The sequence below is a fragment of the Struthio camelus genome, chromosome 4 (genome assembly GCF_040807025.1).
Source record: "Struthio camelus isolate bStrCam1 chromosome 4, bStrCam1.hap1, whole genome shotgun sequence".
In the NCBI taxonomy this organism is placed as follows: domain Eukaryota; kingdom Metazoa; phylum Chordata; class Aves; order Struthioniformes; family Struthionidae; genus Struthio; species Struthio camelus.
The window spans coordinates 73749236-73773318 of record NC_090945.1 but is presented as its reverse complement, the minus strand read 5'-3'; the positions used below and the strand labels follow the sequence as shown (position 1 = coordinate 73773318).

The window sequence follows — 24083 nt, the reverse complement described above, 5'->3', positions numbered from 1 at the left end:
CTTTGTGTCTTCTTATAGGCTAATTTGCACATGCTTTCTATTATCATTTTCATATTCTATGTGTTTTACCCCAGTGCTCCATTACCATGGCTGGGCAGCAGTTGACGGGACCTTTTGCAAACAGTTACACATATAGAATCATCTCACAGGAATCCTCACATTTTCACTGGGACTGTAATTAATTAAAGTTTGTTTGACATGCACCCACATTGCTTCTTTATTTGCAATGTGATTTTCCCCTCCACCTGAAAGTGATACTAACAATCTACACAAGCAGATATTATTCAGTTATACACACTCTATCCCTTCCTGTTTTGTCATATCAAACACATACCTTTTGCTCAGTCTTATTTTTCTCATGTCTGGCTGTGCTGCTAATACAATACACTGAAGTACCCAGGACAGCAGATTACTATGATAACTGTAAAATACTTTAGTTCTAGAAGGCATTTTTCTCCTGCTACCTAAAGAAGAGAGAAAAAAAAGACTGTTATTTGGACAGAAGTCTATTCATGCAATGTTACACACTGAAAACTGCGACTGAGCTCTCAGTAGGGTACTTTAAGACATTAATTGATTTTGTACCTTTTCCTAAGACACACATAGTAAAGACAGGGCTAATGTTGTTAACCCTATCTAATCTTTCTGCTTAATATATTGTGTTTCATTGACTGTAAGTGAAATCGCACCGCAAGCGGTTAAAGGAAGGCAGAACAATAGAGACAATGCAGCCACTCACAAAAACAATTGTTTTATTCTTAATGTAAGATTAATTATATCTGACACTGATACAATCAATTTTTAAACTCGATACATGTGTTTTATTTTCTTCTGTTGCACATTAACAAGACACTCCTAGATTAAATATGCTTTTATTAAGTACACAAGCATCCAAATTCCATACCCCCAAGAAATTTACTGACAGCTAGGGAATACTTGAGTTATTTTGCCTTTGAGTATTTCAAAGAAGATTGATGATGAAACAGGAGCAATTGTCCTATCTTCACTGATAAATATCGTGCTAGTGCATCACTGGGATGAGTAATGAAATGCCTATTGCATCCTCCACAGTGTGTAACTCTCTGATTCAGCATCTTCTCCCCTGGATGGCAGCCGATCCTATTCAAGTTCCGCTTCTAAGGAAAGGCCGCATTCAAAGTTCCCAGTCCTGCTCTGTCTTTAAAGAGAGCTGCCTGCAGCGAGGGAAAGCAGACCTTGCAGATCTGCTATGCCGATCTCGTTTCCAAAGATCAGAAAACATTTGCATTCTCTCTCCTCTTTTAAGAGGGAGAAGGGAAGGAATTTACCAGGCTACCTATTTGTCTCCGCATTGCCCTCCTCTTCGTCACAAACGTGGATTTTTTGACAGTAAACCTTTTCCATTTTATAAGAAAGCTTACATCCAGGGGAATCCATTAATATTCCCTAAAACAAAGACCTTGCAATTATCCAAGAAACAGCAGAAAAATATTTCTCAGTTGTGCATACCGATTGAAGACTTACATCAGTGTGCATAACAGAGGCTGTTCTATTTTTTAATCAACATTTCCCACCAGCTGCTATCCTTTGAAGTGATGCACATTTCGTATTATATACTGACTGTCTGCATTTCTCAACATGCAGACCTCCAATTTACACATTTGGTAAGATCATGAGGTACATAAATACATATGGAAGGTGGCAAAGGGCAACAAGGGCATCAGGTCCAAATCTTGCCTCATTAATCCCAGACAAATCCCATTGCCTTCTGTCGAGTTTTATTGCTTTAACAAAGAAGATACTGACCCAGCAAGCTGCATTCAAATACCATTCAGTCAGGTGTTAGATAAATTCAGTTTCCATCCAACATCTCAAAGTTCAAGACTTCAATAACCCACTCTAAAAATGGAGCCTTTAGCAAACACTGACAGCTAATACTCAGGTGGTGAAAAACAGGGAACTCATGATGAAAATTTAGCAAATGCTTCAGACACAAGAAAAGCACTTAATTACTTTCTAACTGCTTTAGGAGTACTGTGATCTTCAGTATGATTACATTCTGATATTAAGTGGTTTATTAATAAGGCATATTTTCTTCTTTTTTTTCCCCTTAGCACCTAAAGTTCATATTAGAGGAATACTACAACTCAGAGTCATCAAACATATACAACGCTTTATTACACAAAAATTTTGTCTTTAAAAGGTCAAGCTGGCCATTAAACATCCTATGCTTAATAACAAAGAGAATCACGAAGAGAAAAAAAAAGATCAAAATTTCAGGTTTTTAATGGCCACGTTTAGCAGCTTTTTTCCCAAAGCTCTGAATAGCTCACAGTGCATTATGTACTAAAGCAAGTATGAGTGAACCATAGACACACGTCCTCAGAGAATTCCTTCTTAAGTATAATGGCTGTTATTTTTACCTTTTAATCCCCTAGTGTCTCTTTATTACAGCTAATCATCTTAACATATGCATTAAAGAGAGCTATGCAGGTACTATTAGAAATCAATTGCCATCCAAAGCTCAAGCACTTCTTTCTGCAGTGGAACGACTGACCAAACACATGTTAATGTATGTAAAACTTAACAGTTTTAGCATGTGTCAAATGCTATATTCCCATATTCCATAGTACAGTCCTTAACTTTATCTACATATGTCGTCATTATCAACTTGATATGCCACTGCACTGCAAGGGATCTTTTAATCAGGTTAGCTCTACCTAATGTCTATGATAAAACCTAATTTTGGAGGAATATATTCCTAGAAGACTCTTATTTTCCTCTTAAGGAAAAAGCAATTCCTCAAAAGTAGGTACCAGAAAACATCAAAAGTGCATATATGTCCACTCAGACACATGCCCACACACAAAGGAAAGGAATATTGTACTGGCTCTGTGCAATATTGAGACTTAACTTGTGATAGTTAAAACTGCATTTGGAAAAGGGGACACATTTCAGCTCTTAATTGCAGTCTCATTCCTTCAGCTGCTCTTGACAACCGTGCATGGCAAGTATTCCTCATCAGAAGCACATAGTCAATAACCTGTGCTATCTTCTGGATACCCACTGACGGGGTACCTACAACAGAATGAGTCAACAGGGTGTGAGAGAGGAAAGAACATCTCTAGAAAGGTATAAGACAACTTGCCACATCAGGTTTTTTACCATTTGCCAGAGAAGATTTGTTTCTGACAAATTATGCACTCTAGAAGGAAATCGTTCCACCCTCGTGAGGGTGCGGACAGCAAAAGCAGAGCATTGCCCATAGCCAAACTGCACGGTGTTGCTTCTCAACACAGCCACAGTTCCCCTTCATGAGCTGCAGACACCCGCACTAGCTTCTCCTTTGGCTTAGTGCACACAAATTTTGTCTTGAAATTCAGCAACAAAGTAGGTGATTTCATTTAGGAGCGTCAATGCTACTATCCATTTTATACATGGATATGACTGCACAGCAAGCTAAATTCTCTAGGGCCATGTAACCAGCACCTCTGCTCTGCGCCTACCCAAAGGGAGCCTTTAGAGGCCCTCACCCTCAACGTGCAGAGGGAGCTCAGGCATCTGACACGTAGGCATTCAGTTGGTCAGCTGTCTGAGCAAAACGTATCTTAACTACCACACACAAAAAAAAAAAACCACCACCAACAAAACCCACACAGCTCTTCCGATCTGTCTTGAACCTGAATTAGAAGTATTTTTGTTTCAATTTTAAATTATTAGGAAAAATGCTATTACTTTAAATAAAAGTACACTAAAAGTTTCAGAATACTGTAATAACTTACAAGAAGGAGCCTTATTCTATTCCAGCTACTCTGAATCTCTTAGGCTCTTTGAAATGAATGCTTTGAATCCAACTTTCCTAGAAAAATCATTCCCGTGCAAGCTCACAAACAAATCCTTTAAAGTGGATAATTGTAGTCTGCCTATTTAAAGATTCCCCTAAGAGCAGTTTATTTTTCCTTTCTTGTCCTCCACAGTATTAACATTAATAATCAGTGCCAAGCAGTAAGGAGTTTTAAATTTGGCCATATATTATATACAATTGTTGTAGTGTTGTTACACACTATTAAATAGTTGCCTGCAGGTGGCTGCATTTCAATGGGAAAAAAACACTGTGTAAAACAAAATTCTGTCCCTAGACATATAATTCTGATTTCCAATAAAAGAATAAATCAATGCAACCATTTTAAATTTACAGCAGCAAATAATCTAGTTCCTTGTATGTAAATCAGTTTTGGAGTTCTCTAGATCTTTTTTCACAGAAGAATACAAGAGCTTAAAGCATTAGTTATTCAGAGCTGGGTTTTTTAAAACTTCCCTCACTTTGAATAGCATAGTGGGAGGGCCACTGCTTTTTTTTTTTTTATTATAATTAAGAAATTAGGGCTAATTTAGATCTAGACTTATTTATACCTAGGATTCTGACATGCTTCTGCTAGGCCACAGGCTTAAAAGTCTTTTAGATGAATATATCAATATTAAAAATGGATTAACTTTCAATTATGGCCTGTCCTTGAAATTTTATTTTCTTTTATAATTAATGTAGTTACTTAGCATGAATACAAGAAAGTCAAAATGCCTCCTATTCTAACCTGCAGAGCTGTAAAGTTAGCAAAAGGGTTTTTAATGAATTTTTAAAGTGTTACTTTTAAGCCTCAGCTCTATTTCCATTAAACTAAGTGAAGAACTTGCATTGATTTTGAGAGGTTCAGAACAGAGCCCAACGTTTTCTTGCGTGGCATTTTTCGTATTTGGTATTTCAATCTGCTTTACTAACCACCAAGAAAGCTGGCAGCACAATAGCCATGCAGACAGTAATAGCGTATCAGCCACTCACCAGACCAAGTGTTTGTCTTCCTATGTAGACTATGTACGTACAGCCTATGTGGGCTATATCTGGATTAGTTTTTGGCTACCCCACAGAATCCTTGCATGACCTTGGGCAAGGCCTGCAGGACTCAGTTGTTTTCTTGAAGTAAGATAAGCTCCTCGCGGAGGCTAGCAAAGCTTCACTGACATAACACTAAAAAAACCCCAAAACAACAACAACAACAACAGATTTTTAGTGTCTACCTTTCCTCCATATCCTAGTCTGTTGGATATTCCACGTCTACCATTAACATCAGTTTTTCTGGGACGGAAAGGCTTCTTTACAGCACATCGACGCAGCACACGGGGTGCAATGGGTCCCTCAGTATGACTCCAGTAATGATTTCTAGACATTAGTGGATATACCAAACCGCGCACTCGTAAGAGAATGCTCTGGAGTGCAGAAAGTGAAGGTTGCTCTGCAGCTGGAAGGAACAGTAGATTATAGATCCAAGTCTGACAGGAAGATAGTCTTTTTGATTTGTGCAGACAAGAGGTGATGACATATCTTTACTTTAAAATGAAGCCCATCTATATACATTTTAAAAGTTCACTCAACATTTAATTAATTAACATTAACATTAATTAAACAATTAAGGAAGAATACTGAGAAACAAGGCACTAGTTAGCTTACCAATTTCACCTCCTTAATTACTTGCAGGTATTTTTCAGCAAAACAGATTTCACAAGTAAAAAAGCAACTTATTTTAGAGTAATGACCTTAGGAAATCAGCCCATTATAAGCAAACCTTGTAGAGGACATCGTGCTCTTGCTCAGAACGCAACACAGACGTAAGGCTATGCGTATATTATTTACTCGGGTGCCACCACAGAACGTAATTCTCTACCAGGGCACACCAATTTCCTCTCTCTCTGACCAAGGCGAGAGCGAAGGCCCAAAATTCCTATAAAGAACAGTTAGTAGCAAAAGCATAACACGCTGCTTATTGTTGTTTCACTCATCCAACTTTGAAAAATAATAAATTTGTTGACATCTTCTGGAACATAAATATCAAATATTGACACCTGATACTGTCTTGGAAAACGGAACAATAAGCTGTATGAAGTAATTTAGGCCAGCTGAGACCTTAATTCTCATTGATTTTAAAATCAAAAAGCATCACTTTTCGCAACAGAGGAGAAACTTTTGTTACTTCCAAGGAATATGAGAATTCCTTTAGCTTGTTTGAAATATGTCTCTTTGAAACAGGTGAAAGAGATTTGTTTAAACTTGGCTTAATACTTCTCAGCAACAGATGTTCCCTTCTGGTCTTAATAGGTGGTTCTGACTGTTTTTTTATCTTTACTGTTAAAAAACAGGTTCCACGTGGATTTGGACCGTTCCCAATTTGCCATCAACAGCTCTTGTTATGGTTTTGCCTGCTAGACTGAAGACTCCAGTTATCAAATTCTACTGCTGTGTTGCAGTCTGGTCGCTCCAGAGCCTCCTTCCAACGAATGGTATCAATCAAGCTGCTTGAGAACGTTTGAAGACTGATGCATGTTTCTTATTATGTTTGTGGCTCTTGTTTCAAGTCTACTAGCTACTTTCCCATATCCATCCCATCTCGTGAAACTAAGTACGGACCTAGCGTTCCAGAAGCAACAACGTCAAAACTGAATACAATGATAATACAGCTTATTTTCTCCTTGATATCGGGCCTGTTTATACAAATAATGCATTAGCCCTCTCAATATAACTTTGAGCTAATTATCAGGATACTCCCTACCCACATCTAGCTGAATTGAAATACATTTCTGCTGCATTCACTCTGCCAAGCACAGTAGCCAGAATCACATCCAGATCAACAAAATCATCCTTGCAAACTGCGTGGTAGTGAAGGTGTGCTCCAAGCAAACATACCGCAGCACAGAAGATGCAGACGGGTTCAAAGCAGAGCCCAGGCCTGGCAGTCTCAGTAGATGTTCTGCTCCATTCTAACAGCATAATGAGGTTTTAAACGGTATTAGGATTTACAGCCGTCTGGCAAGGATAGCAAGTGCGAGTCGTTGAGCTAATCTGACAACTCTGTGTCTAATTCCTGTATGTAACAATAGTGCAGAACATAAAAATTAAAGAGATAAGTACCTTCTCAGCACTTCACTCACAGTGCGTGCGTAGGGGTCCACCTTTATTAAGCTGTTAAGCCAAACCAAGGGAAGACTACACGCCCCCACCGGAGCTGGCCTGAACGAGCGAAGCGGCGCGGCTTGCGCGCACGCCACCGAGCCCCGCGCCGCGGGCGGGTCCTCGGAGCCGCGGAGAGGCCGCGGGGGAAACCTGCGGCCGAGGGAAACCGCTGCGGGGAGAGGAAAGCGCAGGGCAAGGTCGCCGCTCCGCGCCCCCCGCGGCCAGGGCTCCCGCTCCGCCGCCGCGCCGCGCCGCCGGCCCCGCAGGTGCCGGCCCGGCACCTGCCGCGCCGCTCCGCGCCCCTCGCAGCCCCGGCGGCGCCGCCCGCCCGCGCGGGGCGGAGCCGAGCCGAGCGGCGCGGAGCGGAGCGGCAGGCGCCGGCACCACTGGGCGAGGGCGGCGCGGGGCCGCGGCTGCCGGGGGCGGGCCGCCGCTGACAGCTGGGGCGGGAGCCCGGGCGGCGGCCGGCGCCGGCTCCGAGGTGCAGCCGCCCGGCGGTGCGTCGCGGCTCCGAGCGCGGCAGCGGCCAGGGCAGCCGGCGGGCCCCGCCGCCGTGGCCGGCGCTGGCGCGGCGCGGGTGAGTAGCGGGGCTGGGGCGGCGGCAGGGCGATGGGAGGGATGCTGCCGCGCTCCGCGACTCGGCGCGGGCGAGGGTGCCGCAGGTGAGAAGTGCAGCCCGGCGTCGGGCGAGGCCGCGCCCGGCTTCGCTCGCTCGCCCGCTCCGCGCCGGCGGGAGGGGCGCGCCGCTGCGCGGCCAGGCTGGGCGCCGCCTGCCCCGCGGCGGCCGGGGGGCTGCGGGGGCCGCGCTGCTGCGGCGGGGCCGCGCCCGGCCGCACCTGCCCGCCGCGGGTCCGCGCCGGCCCCCGCGCAGCGCGGGCGGGGCGGGGGCTGCCGCGGCGGCGGAGGGGGCGCCCCGGGCCCGCCGTCCGCCCCTTCTCCTCCCCCTGGGTTTTACCTGGGGTTCAGCGAGTCCTGGGCGTCGGTGGGGGGAGGAGGACGCAGGGTTAGACCTGCTCTCGCCAGCCGAGCCCTGCCGACGTGGGTTTCCCAGGAGCACATCTGCGGCCTGCGCTTAGGAGGGTTTGCAGGATGAGGCCTTTCTTTTTTTTTTTTTTCCCCCGTGCGGGATGCTCGCTGGCTGTTATTTACATAATATCTCTGCTTAAGAGTGACCTCGCCTCCAATTGGAGGCTTCCTTTGCGTTTTCTATGGCAACACTACAGAACAAATCACTCCGGGGGTTTGGATGACAGGAATATCTGGATGTAGTTTTTCCATGTAATTTTGGTTTATTGGTTGCCCATTAAGCCTGGGTTGTCTTAATAACTGGTTGAGATTTTTGAGAAAAGTTCTTTCCCTTAGCCCTTACAGCAGCCATTAGGCCTGTTTAGCACTGCAGATTTGTAGGAGCTCTCCTCAAGAAGAGGATGGAGCAGACACAGGTTTGACAAACAAGCAAGACCTATTTTTGTTAGGTATTTATAGATTACCAGTCAAATGTTACTAGCCTGACCGATGATTTACGTGTGCCATACTGCCTGTAAATTAAAAAAAAAATCCTAAAAAAAGTTAGATTATTATTACTACTACTACTACTTTGGAAAGCATAGCGTTGTTAGAAGGAAATCCTAGTGAGATTCATAATGGGGAAACAAATGAGTCCCACTTCATTTCAAAATCCCTTTTGCTCCCTGAGATCCCTTCAATGTACTTAGGACCTATCATTTATACACATCAATGTCTTTTCTTACGTGATTGGTTTCTCTGACAGTAAGCATGATGTGCATATGTATTTATGCAGGAATGGGGTCATGTAATGCTTATTAGGGTCTGCTGTGTTTTGTGTGTATAAGATGCCTGTTTTTGTTTCAAGTCCCATATGGCTAGGGGTGAATATGCTTTGTGCTTGTGAAGCCCGCTGAAAACATTTATTTTCTGACTGTAAGACACACTAATTCACAGTGCACTTAGGCAGGAAGGTTTTATGAAGACTTTTGAATTCTGCTTAATTATCTTCTGAGATGGTGCTTTTGTTCTACATTGAAAATATACGTGCCTTACTATTTAATAATGCTAAAATTAGCTGTTGTAATACAGGAGCTTTGGTACTACGTAGGGTTTAGATCATTTGCTTTTGATCCCTGCTCTCAGCTGCTTGTATTTCTCAGTCTTCTGGGCTATTTTGCTGACATGCACCTGAGGTAATATGGTAATAGTGTGAGGGATTTTTTTTTTCTTTTGGCGGGTGCAGGTATTGAGGATGCTAATGTGAAGTTAATACAAATATTGGAGTTTTAAACAGAAGGGCCAAGAATTTAGGATGTGTAGAACATACCATTACTTCTTGAAGAGGTGATTCTCCTCAGGGGTGGAGAGACCAGGTGTTTAGAGAAGTGCTCTACAACTTTGAGAAAGAGGACAGCCCCCAGGGCTCCTTTGCTGAGGTGCTGGTGCTTAGCTCCACCGTGTACTGGGATACTAGGCTCATAAGAGGTCATTGGTATAGAGATTTGCCCAATGTGTTCAGGTTTTCTTGCAAGCAGATAAATCCTTTTGTCCTAGAAACGCTCTAATCAATGCCCACAATCCAGTTAAATGTGTATTTCTTTGGTTTCTTACATTGCTGTTTTAGGAACGTAAGAGTAGAAATACCCTTGGGAGGCCATGGGTTGAACCTGAGGCAGAAATGAGGCTTGAGTTGGAAGAGATATGCTCTATTAAAATGTTAATCTTGGTACACAGTGATGGATCACAGGTTTCTCATCATGCTTTTCTCACGGAGGTCCACCTTGTTTGATCCTACTGCCCCTCCCCCCCTTCCTATAGATAGTATATTTGTCTGCCTGCTAACGTGCATTCTGATTTCCCTCTAGCACTGTTACAGCTTACCCCCACTTTCCTATCAGTTTCTGCTTTTAAATATCATTTGTCAGCATTTAAGTGTTTATAGTTATTTTCAGATGTCTCTTTCTTTTCTGTTCAACATTTTACATAGAATATGGTAGGAAAATAGGAGACATAGGAGTTGCAAGTATATTGAGGAAATAGATGGAACTGGGCCATGTTTCTGGACAGCATAAGGACAACTGGAGCTGGCATAAATACATGGCAGGGAATAGAATATAATGAAGAAAGTGAGGCTGGGTTACACAGAAATAGAGGTTGCCACCATCTAAGAGGTATATGGACATATACCGCATCAATTACTGTGTGACTACTGATCCGTCTTAATGTATCTATTTAGCTTTGAACACAGGTTGCTTTGCCATCAAGGAGACAAACTACTAAGTTCTTCCTCGTGTTTCTCATCTGTAATGCTCCTATGTTTTTCCTCTGAAATTTCGTTTGCTTTACTCTGCTTCATCTCGAAGGGCCAATATGCAGCCTTAATTGCAGCTTGTCAAATAGTATACTGATATGCACAAGTACATTTCAACTCTTTTGTTTTTCATTAAAAATTAGTACCAATTTTACAACAATTGCTGATGTATACTATTTATTTCAATGTTGCTCTGTGTTATTCAGGAAAATAGTTTCACAATCGTTGTTTCATAGTTTATTCATGTGTTACAGTAAAACATCTTGGACAACTCATGATCTAAACTTTAACAGAAGAAACAATTTGAATTTTTAATAGAAAAAGCGTTTTTTCCTCCTTGAGAAGGCTTCTCCCCATATGCAAATTTTACAATTGATTTCTTTTTAACTTTTGACAAGATTTTTAAAAAATTTAAAACTGTATCGAGAGTTAACTTCAGTAATATAGAAAATATCTACAGTAGTTTAATAAAAATTGAATGGAAGGATTCATTCTCAGTGTGGCAAAATGGAAACATAGAGTTTTTGAACTAATTTTTAACTTGCTCTTTCCGGGGATACTTGTACATAATGCACACTTTGTACATTGCGGTGAATTAGAGAACACTTGTAGCATACGAAATGCTTTAGCAGGCCTTTCTCTGAGATCTCTAAAGTTTTAAGTTGATTACTTCCTTACCTGCATTCATCTAGTAAGAAAGATGGTTTAAGAGAACCTTATGCTATGTGCTGAAGGGGAAACTAATGGTATGTGCTGCCATAGATGACTTCTGGCCCTTTTTCCTTCACCCCCACACCACGCCCATAGATCTGATATTTTTCTCCACAGCTTTCTTTGAATTTGATTTTTTTTTTCCTTTCCCCCAAACACATGCACAAATGTAAACAAAGAGCCAAACGTATTTGGGAAGTTCCCACCTGCATATAAACTTGGCACCTGTTGTTTTAAATTAGGCTAGGAGTGGACCCCTAGTGTATATATACATGCACATGTTCTGATGGTCTGCTAGTAACATGGTGAATACCCTGTTGAACTGAAACCAGTTTCTGTAGATGGAAGTCTGAAAGTTGGGCAAAAATCACTTAAATAATGAGATATTGTAGAAATGATGAAGAAACGTTATATATTAATAATCAGTTATGTATTCTTCTTGAAGACCACAGTCCAAAAGGGTTTGTTGTACTTTATTTTTAGTGAAAGATGGTTGAATACCATGCCTTATCTTCATTTTATTTTTGATGATGGCAAAAAAGCCTTTCACGTTAATATTATTGGATTTCTTTCTTGAAGATGTTTTTAAAAAGCCTATATATTTATTCTATGAGCTGATGCTCTGTAATCACTGCAAAATTAAGGTGGGAGCTATCTATACAATCAGCTCAACATGTATTTCTTCGTGCATTGCTTACTAGTTCCCTACTTCACCCCGAACATAGCCATGACCGTAGGAGGGTCAAGATATCTCTCATGACTCTTGACGTTATTCTTCTTCTGCTCTGTTTTTTCTATTGTTCTTGGTCCATCTTAAAAGTATTTTGCCTATCCTTTGCTCGCTACCTTGAAAGTAACGAAAATATGAGCTGTTACAGAAAGTACATGGTTTTTCATATTTCTCAGTGCCATTTTACTTTAACTGTAGTCGTCTTGGATAAATGATGGTTGTCCTCCATCTCGTTTGTCTTTGACAAGACATTAGGTACTGAACATTTTCAGTTGTCCTTATGGTATCTGTTATCTTTTCATTCAGTGCGGAAGTGTCATGAGTGTCACGCTGCTGTAGTATGCAGTTTCACTTTTGGTTTAGTGCTTGCGTTAAGCATGTGCTGCAGAAAAAATGCGTGGTTTCCTGGGAATACCCTCAATAAATGGTGTGTCTTTTGTTAAAGTAAATGCAGGTGCTTGCCTTCATTTGGGGCATTGTCTGCTTGTCTGGTTGCTTTGACTTCACTTCGCAGGTGAGGAGATGCTTTTTTTCCCCCCGCTTTTTCAGGAGTATAGTGTACTCAAGTTTAATCCTAGTGTTCTGTTATCTGTTTGTTTTAAGACAAAGTGAGCCAGGGCAAGTTGGTGTAGTTGAAACTGAAGTACTTTTTACGTTATGATTATAATTATTATTTGTATGGTGAGAATAAGAATAGGCTACTAAGTGCAGTTTTCTTTGGGTTCTTCCACAGTTGCCTTGTTTCTTTTCTTTTGTGATCAAAATGAAGAACACTTTGTCTTTTAGACCTATTTTCATAAGACTTCCCAAATTGTCAGTGATCATGAGGCTGAGGACTTTGTTTTTCTTTTTTTTTTCTAGACTTCTATTACCAGTACCCAGCATGTGATAATTGTTTATTTACTATAACATAAAGCTTCCGTTAATGCTAAGAAAACGTTGACAAATTTTTTTGCATCTCTTCTCACGAGGCTGCATTTGAACTGCTGAGCAAAGGTACAAGCCCTCTTGTTCCACTACCAATTCTCTGAACAAGCCTGTTCTCTGTCTTTATAAGTACTTGTGGCAATGCGATACACCTGTACACTGAGTCTAATCAGGCCCCGTTTCTGGGGCAGAGGTTTTACTCTGGGGTGTGGTGATTCCCTTTCCATTTGAGTCTCCGAGCTGCAATGAGTGCTACGATTCTGGAGCACTTCCTTCATTTTGGCCTTTCTGCCCTGTCTGGGTGTAAACTCACTGCAGTCCCTATCGGGATGGAGGGAGTGTGCTATGGCGTGTTGCTTAGAAATGGTGAGACTCCAAAAATATACCTATTTTTTCCCTCTAGATGTGGAAAACATGACTTCTGCAATATTTACAGATTATTTTGGTCCAATTTGAATAATATATTGGCCTTTCCCTTAGAACAGATCCTGTCTTAATCTTTTGTTACCATTAGCATGCAACTGGTTAGGTAAAGGCTTTATTATAAGCGTACTCTTGTTAATTTAGTGTAGCAGATCTTTATTTCTTAGAGAAGAATCCACCCATTTTTCCTGCCCTCATCTCTTTATTTCCTAAACAGAAAGAGCAATCTGTAAGTGCTTTCTATCCTAGCTTCCCCTACTGTCATTTTGTGAGGTTTGCTCACTTTGAGAAAGATCAGAGTGAAAAGCTAATTGCACAATGGTAACATAAAATAATTCCCTTGCCCAGTAAGAACGATGGACTGAATTGCCCCAAAGGCAGCCGTCAGCCTCTCCGTGCAGCACAATCCCTCTGGAAGACAATCATCCTATTAGCTTCTGCACGAGGCTTTGGCTCCTTCTAGGTAGCATGGGGAGGGGGGATGGGTTGCTGTGTCCCAATCTTATATCTCTTCTGGCAAATTGGAGTCTTTTAATACAGTGGGAAATTCTTACTAAAAACTTTAATTGCATTTGCTGTAGCCTGGCTTCCTGCGGAAATGAGCTTAAACGATTCTCAAAAATCAGTCATAGGGGACAGAGACAGGAGTTTGTTGGCCAATTTCATTTTTTTAAGAAGGGTTGAAGTCTTCAAGATACTGTTCCTGCTCCAGAATTCAAGATATCTGTACTGGACTGGGAAGATTAGATGAGTTTCTCTGTTATTTTACTTTTTTTTCACACAGTTTTACTGTTGAACGACGTTAACTTGTATTCTCTGCAATGAGTAACTGCCTTGAGTGAAGGGTGAATGTTTTTGAAAAGCTATTATTCATTTTTTCCTAATACCTTATTATGCCCCATCATTAATGTTTTCCAGTGTGCTTGTTTATTTTTGATGAATTGCTATCATATGTTACCATGTCTCAAGATTTATTAGTTTCTACGTTCTCGAACAAGGAAGTCAGGGCTATTACTACCTGTTGCAGTAAAATGCTAAGACTTCCTGCACTCAGCTGTATGCTATTTGCAGCCAAACTTACCTTCATGTTAGTAACAAAAATTCTATTAATCTATCTTTTTATGTAGATTTTCTTTGCTGTTGCGTATTGTGTGAGACCTGAAACATTTTTTTTTTCACTATTAGACATTCCTGTCTTTCACCTTTGCCTTTCCTAGATGGCTTCGTGGTTGTTATTGCACCACAGTGAGGAATGATCACTAAAGCCGTGGTTAGATAATCAGAGCTAGATAATTAATTAACTAGCTGCCCATAATTTAGCTACAAATTATTATGTAACAAAGCACAGGTTCTAAGACAGATGAAGAGTAACCACTGTAAATGCAGAGAGTTTTAAAGCATGTGCATACATGTGCAGTCAGAAAGTACTTCTTGAATTAACGTGCAAATAAACAGTTATGTGGGGGCTAGTATGTCTGACAGACTAGATGAAATACTACAAGGTTCCTGCATACTAGCACTATACAAATAATTTTATAATAATGCCAGATTATTCCTTAAGAGGGGATGTATTGGAGGTGTGTCCTGTGTAAGCTCTAATTAGAGTACTTAATATATATATTGTCCAGGAATTGAGCAAGGTTAATCCTTAAAAGACAGCAAAAGCAGCATAGGATTCTAGTTATTTGCTTTTTCTAACTTAAAAAATAGTTTTAGATCAGTCAAAGCTGATGAATCTCTAGGAAGAGGTGTCCCAATTTCACTGTAAGGGAATAATAAATATTGTGCTTTTCTTGCAGATTTAGATCTGTAAATCTAAAATCCTGTTCAATGTCAGTAAAGCACAGAGCCTTAAATACCATTTTCATCAAGAAAAATAATACTAAGGTCTTGCTTTATAGAGTCCAGAGTTAGTCAGCTGCAGCACATCTGTATAACTTTAGTACAGAAAAAGAACAAGTACAGTAAGTACTATTTTTTATTTATTTAAAGGCTTTTTGTGCTCCTGCTTGTGTGTAACAGTCACAGATGATGCAATAATGATAAAGAGATTACGGTCTGCTGCTTTTTATGCGTTGGAATGATGGGAGAAGTCATGAATTAAATGAGCAGTTGCTAATACGTTTTTGAATTAAAAAAAGGTTGCATGGAAGTGTTTTGAGAAGTCCAGTTAACACTGTCTCTCATATACCTCTTGCATATTCAAAGTTGCTATGTTTATCTGAGAAAAAGAAAGTCTAATACCATCTCTCTCTCTCTCAAGCATGTTGGAAACTCTGGAAATCTAAGGTTTTTATGCCGTTTTTCACTGCATCGTAATTGTTCGTAATTAATTAGCACTAATATTTCATCCTAAAACTTTCAGCCTCCCCCTGGCCCAATACTAATTACAGGTGTTCTGTTGACAAAATAGTCCACTGTATTCCCTTCTGTAGAAGGAGCAAAATCAGCAAAATAACAGTATAGGTTTGCTCTTTTGCATGCAGTGTATCTAGCCTTTTTTGCATCTCATCAAAAATGCATTAGTGGTCCAGCTGTCCCAATCAGCTGTAACTGGCACATGGAGTCCGGGAGCTGGGTAAAATCCCTTGGCCCTGCACTGCAACGCAGGAATTGCCAGCTCCTTCCTGGGAGAGGGGACCAAACGCGTGAACCTATTGCAGCGTGGAACTTAGATCTGCAGAATGACTATCCTGCTCTAGTTATTCCAGATTTCAGATATATTCCTGGATAACCCAAAAGCTTATGTGCATACTGATCTCCAGGAAATTATTTTTATTGGCATATAAGTATGCTGGGAAGAGAGGAGAAATAAAAGAGGTGATTTATTCTGTACTGGCTGTAGAAGAATAACTTTTCTTGCTCAGTTTTCTTGTGTAAACAAATCTGAAGAAGCTCTGTGGCAAGCAGGTAAGTCTGTGAATGTGAGAGAAATGAAGGAGGAGATGATTGGGTTAAAAGACTGTGCTGCAGAGAAAAATAGGAAAGAGTGGGTGTCTGTGTAGGCAGCTTTGTTGAGGGCAAAATGCTACATGTTCTTATTCTGTGCACTTTTCCATGATGGAGGAATGACTGTTCTGCCTTGCCGTTCTGTTTTCTTCTATAACCTTTTTTTTAAAAACTGGGAGGGTATCATTAATTAAGTCGTAGATCTATTCTTTAGTAATGAATTTATACAGTGTGAAATTCGTATTTTTGGAATTACACAAACAATTTTTCCTTTTTTCCTGATTAAATGCATGAGGTGCACCCCACAGATAATATAAATGTTGTTATGGGTTCTCTCTTGCAAGAGTCATGGCTTTTTAAATAGCAAAATAAGAACGCTTTTGGTAGTGACTGGTTTGATTGTGATCTCAGTTACAATCTATGTAATATGGATCCATCAGTTTTATCACGTGCATTCTGGATTTACGCTGCATGTAAATAAGTTCTTGTCTAGACAGAGACAGAGAAGTTGACTGCAGTGGTAGCATCACGAGTGTGACTGACAGTCTGTCTTCTGTGCGCAGGAAGAGCTACTACAGTTCTGAGGCTTTCCATAAGAAAAATATCCTTCTTTGATGTACGTTCAAGTCTTCATGTGGACAAAATCTAAAAATCGGGATTGTTTCCAGCATTTATCATGGCTTATGCTGGAAGTAATTTCTGTCTGATGAAACCTGCTCTGAAAAGAGGGCTTGTAAGTGGGTGCTTGTGGATGTTATTAAGATTTTAACTGGCAAGCATGACCTTGGGGTCACAGTCCAAAGCTTAAGAGACTGAAGGAGTGCACAGGCCTTCCTCCTGGTATAAAAGTAATGCAGTATATTAGTGAATTCGAATGTGAACAACGTCTTACCAGGTGGTTGAGTTGTAGTTCTTAGACCCGTTAAACCTGCTTGTGAGCATCCGCGTCCCAACGCTTCGTGTGATCCGTGCCTATGCAGCTAGGCTTTCGTTGGAAGTGCTCAATTTTGTGGTCTGTTAGCAGTGAATTCAAGAGCTGAGTCTTTCTCATTTTAACTGTTCTAGAATTTATTTCTCAACGTTTTGTGGGTAATCTTGTATGTCCTGGATTTCTCTGAAGTAGTGTTCTTGCTCCACTGATGTATTTTACCTCCAGCTGCACATGCTTTCTGCTCGAGTCTCCTCTATTTAGTGGCAGACTGTGGGCCTGGTGTGGCTGGAGGAAGTTTTCCAGGAGGTGAGTGACACGTGTCTCCAGGGCCTTCTACAGACAGCAGTTCTGAATTAGTTTCCGGATCTCACAGGGGTTGACAGGTCATGGGGCAGCAGGGGAACTTCTGTATGCTGACGTGGTAGAGCAGAGTTGCTGACAATGTAATGATTGCTGCAGGTTCTCTGTAGATAGACTTGACGTTTTGGGTGCAGGACAGGCAGCGCATCCTCGGTATATCACAGTGTCTATGCTGGGTGACCAGAAATAGCTGTGCACTTGAAGCAGAAGAATTCGTATAGTGCAGGCATGGGAAGTTTTCCTCATTCCTGCAGTGCTGGGATATGCCAGTGAGATGGCTCTGGCGGTGGCCTGTTATGTTATGTGAGTACTGGCTTATTGGGTCTGTGAGCCTCCAGTTCAGTACAAGCAAACCAGTTCTCCTTGGTGCGAGGCTACAATCAGTTGTGGTTACTGCACCGAGGGAAAAAATATAGGCTTTGAGGCTAGGGTCTTCCTGAAAGAGTCTCCACCAGGAACATGCATATACCTATGGTTTACCTGTTACAGGGAGCATGTCAGCAGCACAGAGTAATGATGATCTGTTTTGGAGGTCTCAGCTGGTCAGAGTCTTCTTCAAGAATATTGGTGTGGAAAACCTGGTAAGATGTTGTGTATTGGGTGCTGAGGTCTCTCTTATCTGTTTTGGATGAATAGGATGTAACTTCTTCCAAATAACACCAAAATACCTTTTTTTCCGTATTTTGAGACCCTTCTTGTTTGTTTTTTGCTGCGACTTGTGGAACTGTGCTTGGCCCCAAGATGTTTGGTGGAAACACTATGTGGCATGTGCATTTGGCTGGCTGAACGTGCTGCATATAAAAACCATTGGAGTGTGATCACGGCCATTGCTCTCCTCATTGCAGCTTGCTGTACGCAGCAAATCGACCATGCCAGAAGAAAATTCTCACTTTTTTTTTTCCTTTATGCAAGCCACTGTTGCAGTGATGATAAAGATTGCAGCTTTGATACATGAAGTTTGGAGTTGAGGGATTGTGTTTTAGACCCCCTGAAGCAAATTGCAGGCCTGTTTGCAGTATGGACTTTAACTTGATAGCAGCCTAGAGATCTGCTGGAGTTTGCTCTTAGAGGAAGGGAGGCTGTGACTTCTTCAGGATAGCACACACACTTTTATTGCCTACTTATTTAACAAAATATCAAGAGCAGAGAGATACATGTAACCTATGTGCTGAAATTCCTGTGCTGCTATCAGTGACTATTAACAGTTTCCCCTATATGGAAGGCTATCAAGTAGTGCCTGATTTTTTTGTTTATTTGTTTGTTCCCCTCCCCCCCCCCCCCCAAAAAAAAAATCAGGTAAATATTTTCAGTATGCTTAAATGAGATGTTACGGCTCCTTGACAGCAAAAGTGGTTCCCTTTGGAGCAAGGCCCTGCAGTAACTCTAGTTACATCTACTCATGTTGCTGACTGCAGGAACTGGGGTTGATCCTGCTCCTCTGCTCTCCCTGCCAGGGAGGTTTCTTCTAGGGCAGAAATAGCCCCATCTGAATCCGCTCTAAAACTTAGAGCCAGCATCATTCTGACATGGCAATATCTAGAGCTGTTGGACTGAGACGAGCAGAGTGTTGGAGAAATGGTGCAGGCTGTGTGGGCTCCTCAAGCCCAAGAACATGGGAAATGAGTTATGGGAAACAGGCTTGTAGAGCTGTAGAAGGCACTGAAGGACTACCAGCACTTGGTTCTGTTGCTTGGGCTTCAAACTGGCCTGGGTAATACCTATACAGGTGCTGAAATTAAGGTTTAACCTATAACTTCAGCTAGGCTAGCAAGCTGAGGTTTAAAGCCAGCTCTAGGTCTCAGATTTTTGTTCTGAAGGCTGTTAGTAATATTTGTGCTAATAAACAGCTTAGACTAAGCTCACAGTGTAAGGAATATTGCTCTCAAGGGGACTGTCAGGTTAAAATAATGTTTTGTTTTTAGCAATTTACGTTTTCAAGCAAATGAATTATAAACCAAAGCTTCATTAGTCAAACTGTTTAATTTTTGCACTTCTTGCTAAGATTTTGTAATGTTGGAGTAGACTGGCACATGCTGTGGTGTTTGTGTTCAAAGAAATGTAAAAAAATTAATGTTTTCCCTTTCAAGAGAAGAAAATTTTGGTAGCGCTTCTAATAATGTTGGGCTGCATGGGGGGCTTAACCTGCAAGGTGTGGCCAGGCTTCTAGTCTTGCATGACTTTGCGTTAGGTATGCCTGTGCTGAAGCTACGCAGTACGTTACAGGATTGATGCATGCGTCACTGCGATTAAAAAACGATCTGCCCGCTGGATCAGAATTTGGCTCTGCTTCTGTTCCTGAGCCCCTGTGAGGGGAATAATAGTCTCTGAACAGAGATTTATTTCATTCTTTGGTGTCGGAGGAGTTTGATCTGCTACTTGTGTGTTTGCAGTACTCCATGGAAGTGTGTCAAGGAGACAAAGCTGTCGCTCCTGATAACGCGGAAAGCCCAGCTCCCCAAACTGGCGCTTGTGTAGTTACCCTTCTGCCTATCTGCATGGCAGTGGGAAAAGCATTCGTTGTCATCCTTCTACATGAGATACTGGGCCAGCAGGAAAATGCTGTGTTCATAATATAAATCTGTGTGTAAGCCGAGGTTCTTAGCTTTGCATTTTATATCTGACACTGCTAAAACTCATTCCGTTTTTGATGAGTGGAATTTATTCCGATGTTTCCTGTCTCTATACAGTAGTCAGCATTTTATTTTTTGCTCAGTTACTTTAGTAATTCCTCCTCCTCTTCTTCCTCCGTAGTATGATTTCTCAATCATTTCAGTTTTCTTTCTCCTTATTCAGGAAGCACAAAGGCCTTCTGGTTAACCTGCATTTAAGCCTTCTGTGATATCTGTTGCTTGCCAGGTTTCCTTTTCACGTAATGGACGCTATGGCTTCTTCTCTTCCACTGAGATTATCTGTCTCTGTAAGATGAAGAATACAAAGAATATGTGCAGACTGAAATGTATCTACTTTTTTGTAATACACTCTTATTAATATTCACAAGATTTTAGTGCATTTTATTGATAATGTACTTTAAGACTTTATATTATGCAATTTTAATGATAAATGTTTATATCCATTTCTACCTGTGTGAAGCCAAAGAAACCCAGTTTTTAGTAAGTTTTAATTGTTGCTGAACACTGGATTTTGTCTTTCAGAATTCAGTATTACCTTTCTACTTTAAGGTCATGTGGTGTTGAATGACTTTAGACTTACTGAGAATGCACATTTTTTTTAAAATATAACTTTGCTTCAGTGGTCCCTTTTCTTAGTGTAAATGCAATTCAGAAATCTACCATTTTTTTTCTTTCTTGTCAATTACAAGCTACAGATTTTTCTGATTTTTTGCGTTCAGTTGCATTCTTAGCATCAGGGCTCACTTCTCTCTCTCATTTTATTTTATTTGAGTGCAACCCTTTTACATTTCTAATTCAAAGTGTGTTATAAATCTATTATGCAGAGATTGAGGCTCAGGCCAAGTACTCCTGAGGCCATATGCTGCTGAGTCATCGCTTTCCACTGACTGAATTGTTAGCTTCTCCGACCTGTAGATTCACTTTCTGGGGCTTGGGGGGCAGATGCAGAGTGCACATCACTGAAAAATCGGTCTTTGGTAAATATCTGCTTTGATGCACTCAAAGATGATATCATTCAGACTGTCCTCCTCTGTTTTCCACCTCATTGTACAATATACACAAAGGCTTAAGTGAATGGTTCGTGCCAGAGGATCTGGCCCTTATCACCTAATTGATTCTAATGACTGAGTATGGGACAGAGCTCATGTCTCCCTGTCCCTCGGGGTGAGTTGCATTAAAATCAATGTCTCATGTGAAGTACCAGCCTAATACTGAAGTTACTGGCAGAGATGATCTTCAACGTTTTACTTTTTTGGTATACTCGATCACTGTCATATTTAACTAGTGTTTTTCTGTCTTGAGTTTGGAGGATTGAAAGTAAGAAGTGAGTTGTTGAATATGGAGGGCAACAAAAGTGCATTAGAGTTGATTTTCCTTTAGTTTTTCGTGTTGCTTTTCCACTTTCCCCTGGAGCAGCTGTCTGTGTTTCAGAAAGTAGTGATTTTATCAAAATCAGTGTTCACAGGAAGCTTGCATGTCGGATGGGTTATATAACAAGCGGTGCTTACGTTGCATTCTGGTGGTGTAGAAGCAGTGACTTAATTGATAGATCAGGTGGTGGAAAAAATAATGGGATTCACCCTCTTCCCATAGCCTTTTTTAGCAAAAGAAAAAAAAAAGAATAAAAATTTTTTTTTGTTTTATTGTCACCATACTTTTTGATTAAAATACTAAAGTAAAATAAATACAAACTCTTGTCCTTTAAGGCATCTCTTTTTCTTTGTGAAGAGTTAAATTAGTGGAACAACTTTCTGCTGAACTAGAGCCTTAGCTTTGCAGGGAGATAATTACCATTTGAAGCCAAGGTAGTATGTTTATGGTCGACTGGCCATGTTTGGCTTTTGGATGCCATGCTTTGTTGTCTTACGGCTGATGTTCTCTGATTCTCGAAATCTGTTGGCCTGATATAGCAACAGACTGGCATCCAAGTGCATAGGAGAAAATGCTCTCATTTGAAATTGCAGCACTCTGAACTGCGTTTTTAGTGCTTTTTGTAATATTAGTAGACACAGTACAGAGAAAACATCTGCTGATACTGCAAATACAAACTACTGTGACCCATATTGCTTTTGCATTATGAACATTTATTGAAACTATCTTAAAACTAACAACACTTTATATATAGCCAAATGTAGAAACAATAGGTACTAAAATATATGATATGATGACAAGTCACAATGGCCAATTCTTAATCTTTTTGTTCTGTTTGTAGTTGGGTCTCTTATGATTCCTATCCTTATTTCTTACATTGCAGTTTTACATTTCATCCTGTGTTTGATGTCGAACAGTACTGTCATTGCATTTTGCAAGGTGTTTGCTGCAGCTGTCCTGGATCTCTGCAAAGCTTCATCCTCTTCCCTGCTCCGTTTTACCACCTAGCATCTTAGTGTGCCGTTTTTTATGTACACCTTTTGTCGCTGCAGCTGTCTTCTAGCATGAAGGAATGAACTGAACTCCTTTTGGAGTTTCATTAATGCCACTTTTGATCAGTTGGCAGATGTTGCTGAATGACCGCTGCTTGCCCTGGCTGCTGCTGATCCTCAAGTGTCATGTGCGCCTGCGGGACAGGTGGCAGGACGCGGGGCTCTGAAGCGGCCGGGCATGGCTCCTGGTGGAGGCTCTCTCTCTCTAATAAAGCTAAGATGCTTCTAAGATGAAAGAACATTCTTCTCTATAGATTTGCAAGCAAAAAGAGGCCGCGGTAATAATAGCTCACTTAAAATACAACTTGAGACCTAAAACATCTTTCAATGATTTCTGCATGCAGGCCGTTATTTTGCAGTTGAAGGTAACTGCTGTCAGTGTGAAGGCTCCAGTGCCGGAGAATCTACCACTTTCTTTATTTACCTGATTGCGTTGAATATCTGTTCCCCTGCCTCAGGAGTCTCTTCTCAGTAACGCTGTGGCTGTGGCTATGTAGCAGACTTAGTGCAAATAAAACCAAACCTTTTGCATTGTAAATATGATAAACTTCTGCCTAATTATATTTTTTAAGGTTATTGATTTTTATTGAAGATCAAAATGTTTAACAAGAGTGTTCTGTGTACAGCACAGCAATTTTAACAATGAAATTGTACTCTCTTCCTTGCGTAGACATAAACAAGGAAGGAAAGTGCTGCCAGGCCTATCTGGGTTAGGCTGCGGTAACTCATTAGAAGCTTCTAAAGCAGGATTACATAAACGGGACCTTATCTTGTCAGGTTCAATATCGTTCTGCAGTTTAATATGTGGTTACCATAAAGCCACCCTATAGTGACTGATAGTAGTGATCTGATTTGTTCACCTTTTCAGTGCTATGATTAAAAATAAAACAATGAAAACGTAAATAAAACGCACAGGCGAATCTTCCATGACATTCATGGAGAGTTTCCTGCTGTTGTTTAGCTGTTGTTGTTGGCTTTTTTAAATTTTGACTTGAAATATTAACTAACTGGTCAGATTGGAATAAACATGAACTGTATATGGTGTGTGTATATATGTGTATGTATTTATATACGTACACCTGAATCTATTTTTCCTTTAATCAAGTTGTAAAAATAAGTCTTCTTTCTTTTTGTAGTTTAGGCTATATCCTTCAAGAGCGCAGCAGCGGAAGTATACAAATCTATCAATTAAAATATATGTATTTTTTGCATCATATCTTAATAATGGAAAAAAAGGAAATGCATTCAAGATAAGAAATTTATAAATTCCCTTGGCCTGTTTTTGAGAACTGCTAAATTCCCATTAAAATTATGAAGTCAGTCATGGATTTCTAGAAGCAGTGTTCCCTAGGTAAGGTGTTGAACGTTGTTTTGTTTTATGTTACTGCCTTATAAATACTTAACAACTTTTGTTGTTATTTATGAGCACCATTTTCTAAGCATGTTATTCATCGGTTTTGGTTTCCATTCAGGAGTTTAACAAACAAACAAACGATTTTCCTAATGCAGGAGACTGAGACAGGATCGCAGCAAGTAGTTCAGGTGGGTTTTAAACAGGTTTATTTATCGATTTCCACCCCCACCCCTTTGCGGTGCCTCACCTTGACTTGGAGCCAAAACTGATGAAATTTTTCATGTAATGGCAGCGCATGTAACTTTGTGTGTTACTTCATTCCAGCTGAGATTTTGTAGATGTTTTTT

The 24083-nt window shown here is 40.8% G+C and overlaps 2 protein-coding genes across 2 annotated transcripts in view; one reads left to right on the top strand and one right to left on the bottom strand.

The window, feature by feature from the left end:
- WFS1 (wolframin ER transmembrane glycoprotein) overlaps nt 1-8026 on the bottom strand; it is a 64869-nt gene extending 56843 nt beyond the window's left edge. Inside the window, exons 1-3 of the mRNA XM_009686233.2 lie at nt 7935-8026; nt 6713-6890; nt 335-464 (exon numbers count right to left, since the gene is read on the bottom strand). The gene's annotated coding sequence lies outside the window, so the exon portion shown is untranslated. The remainder of the gene's footprint in view (nt 1-334; nt 465-6712; nt 6891-7934) is intronic.
- Nucleotides 8027-12082: 4056 nt separating this feature from the next.
- The window catches only part of JAKMIP1 (janus kinase and microtubule interacting protein 1), a 157062-nt gene continuing 145061 nt past the window's right edge, over nt 12083-24083 (top strand). The window contains exons 1-2 of the mRNA XM_068943406.1: nt 12083-12253; nt 12601-12735. The gene's annotated coding sequence lies outside the window, so the exon portion shown is untranslated. The remainder of the gene's footprint in view (nt 12254-12600; nt 12736-24083) is intronic.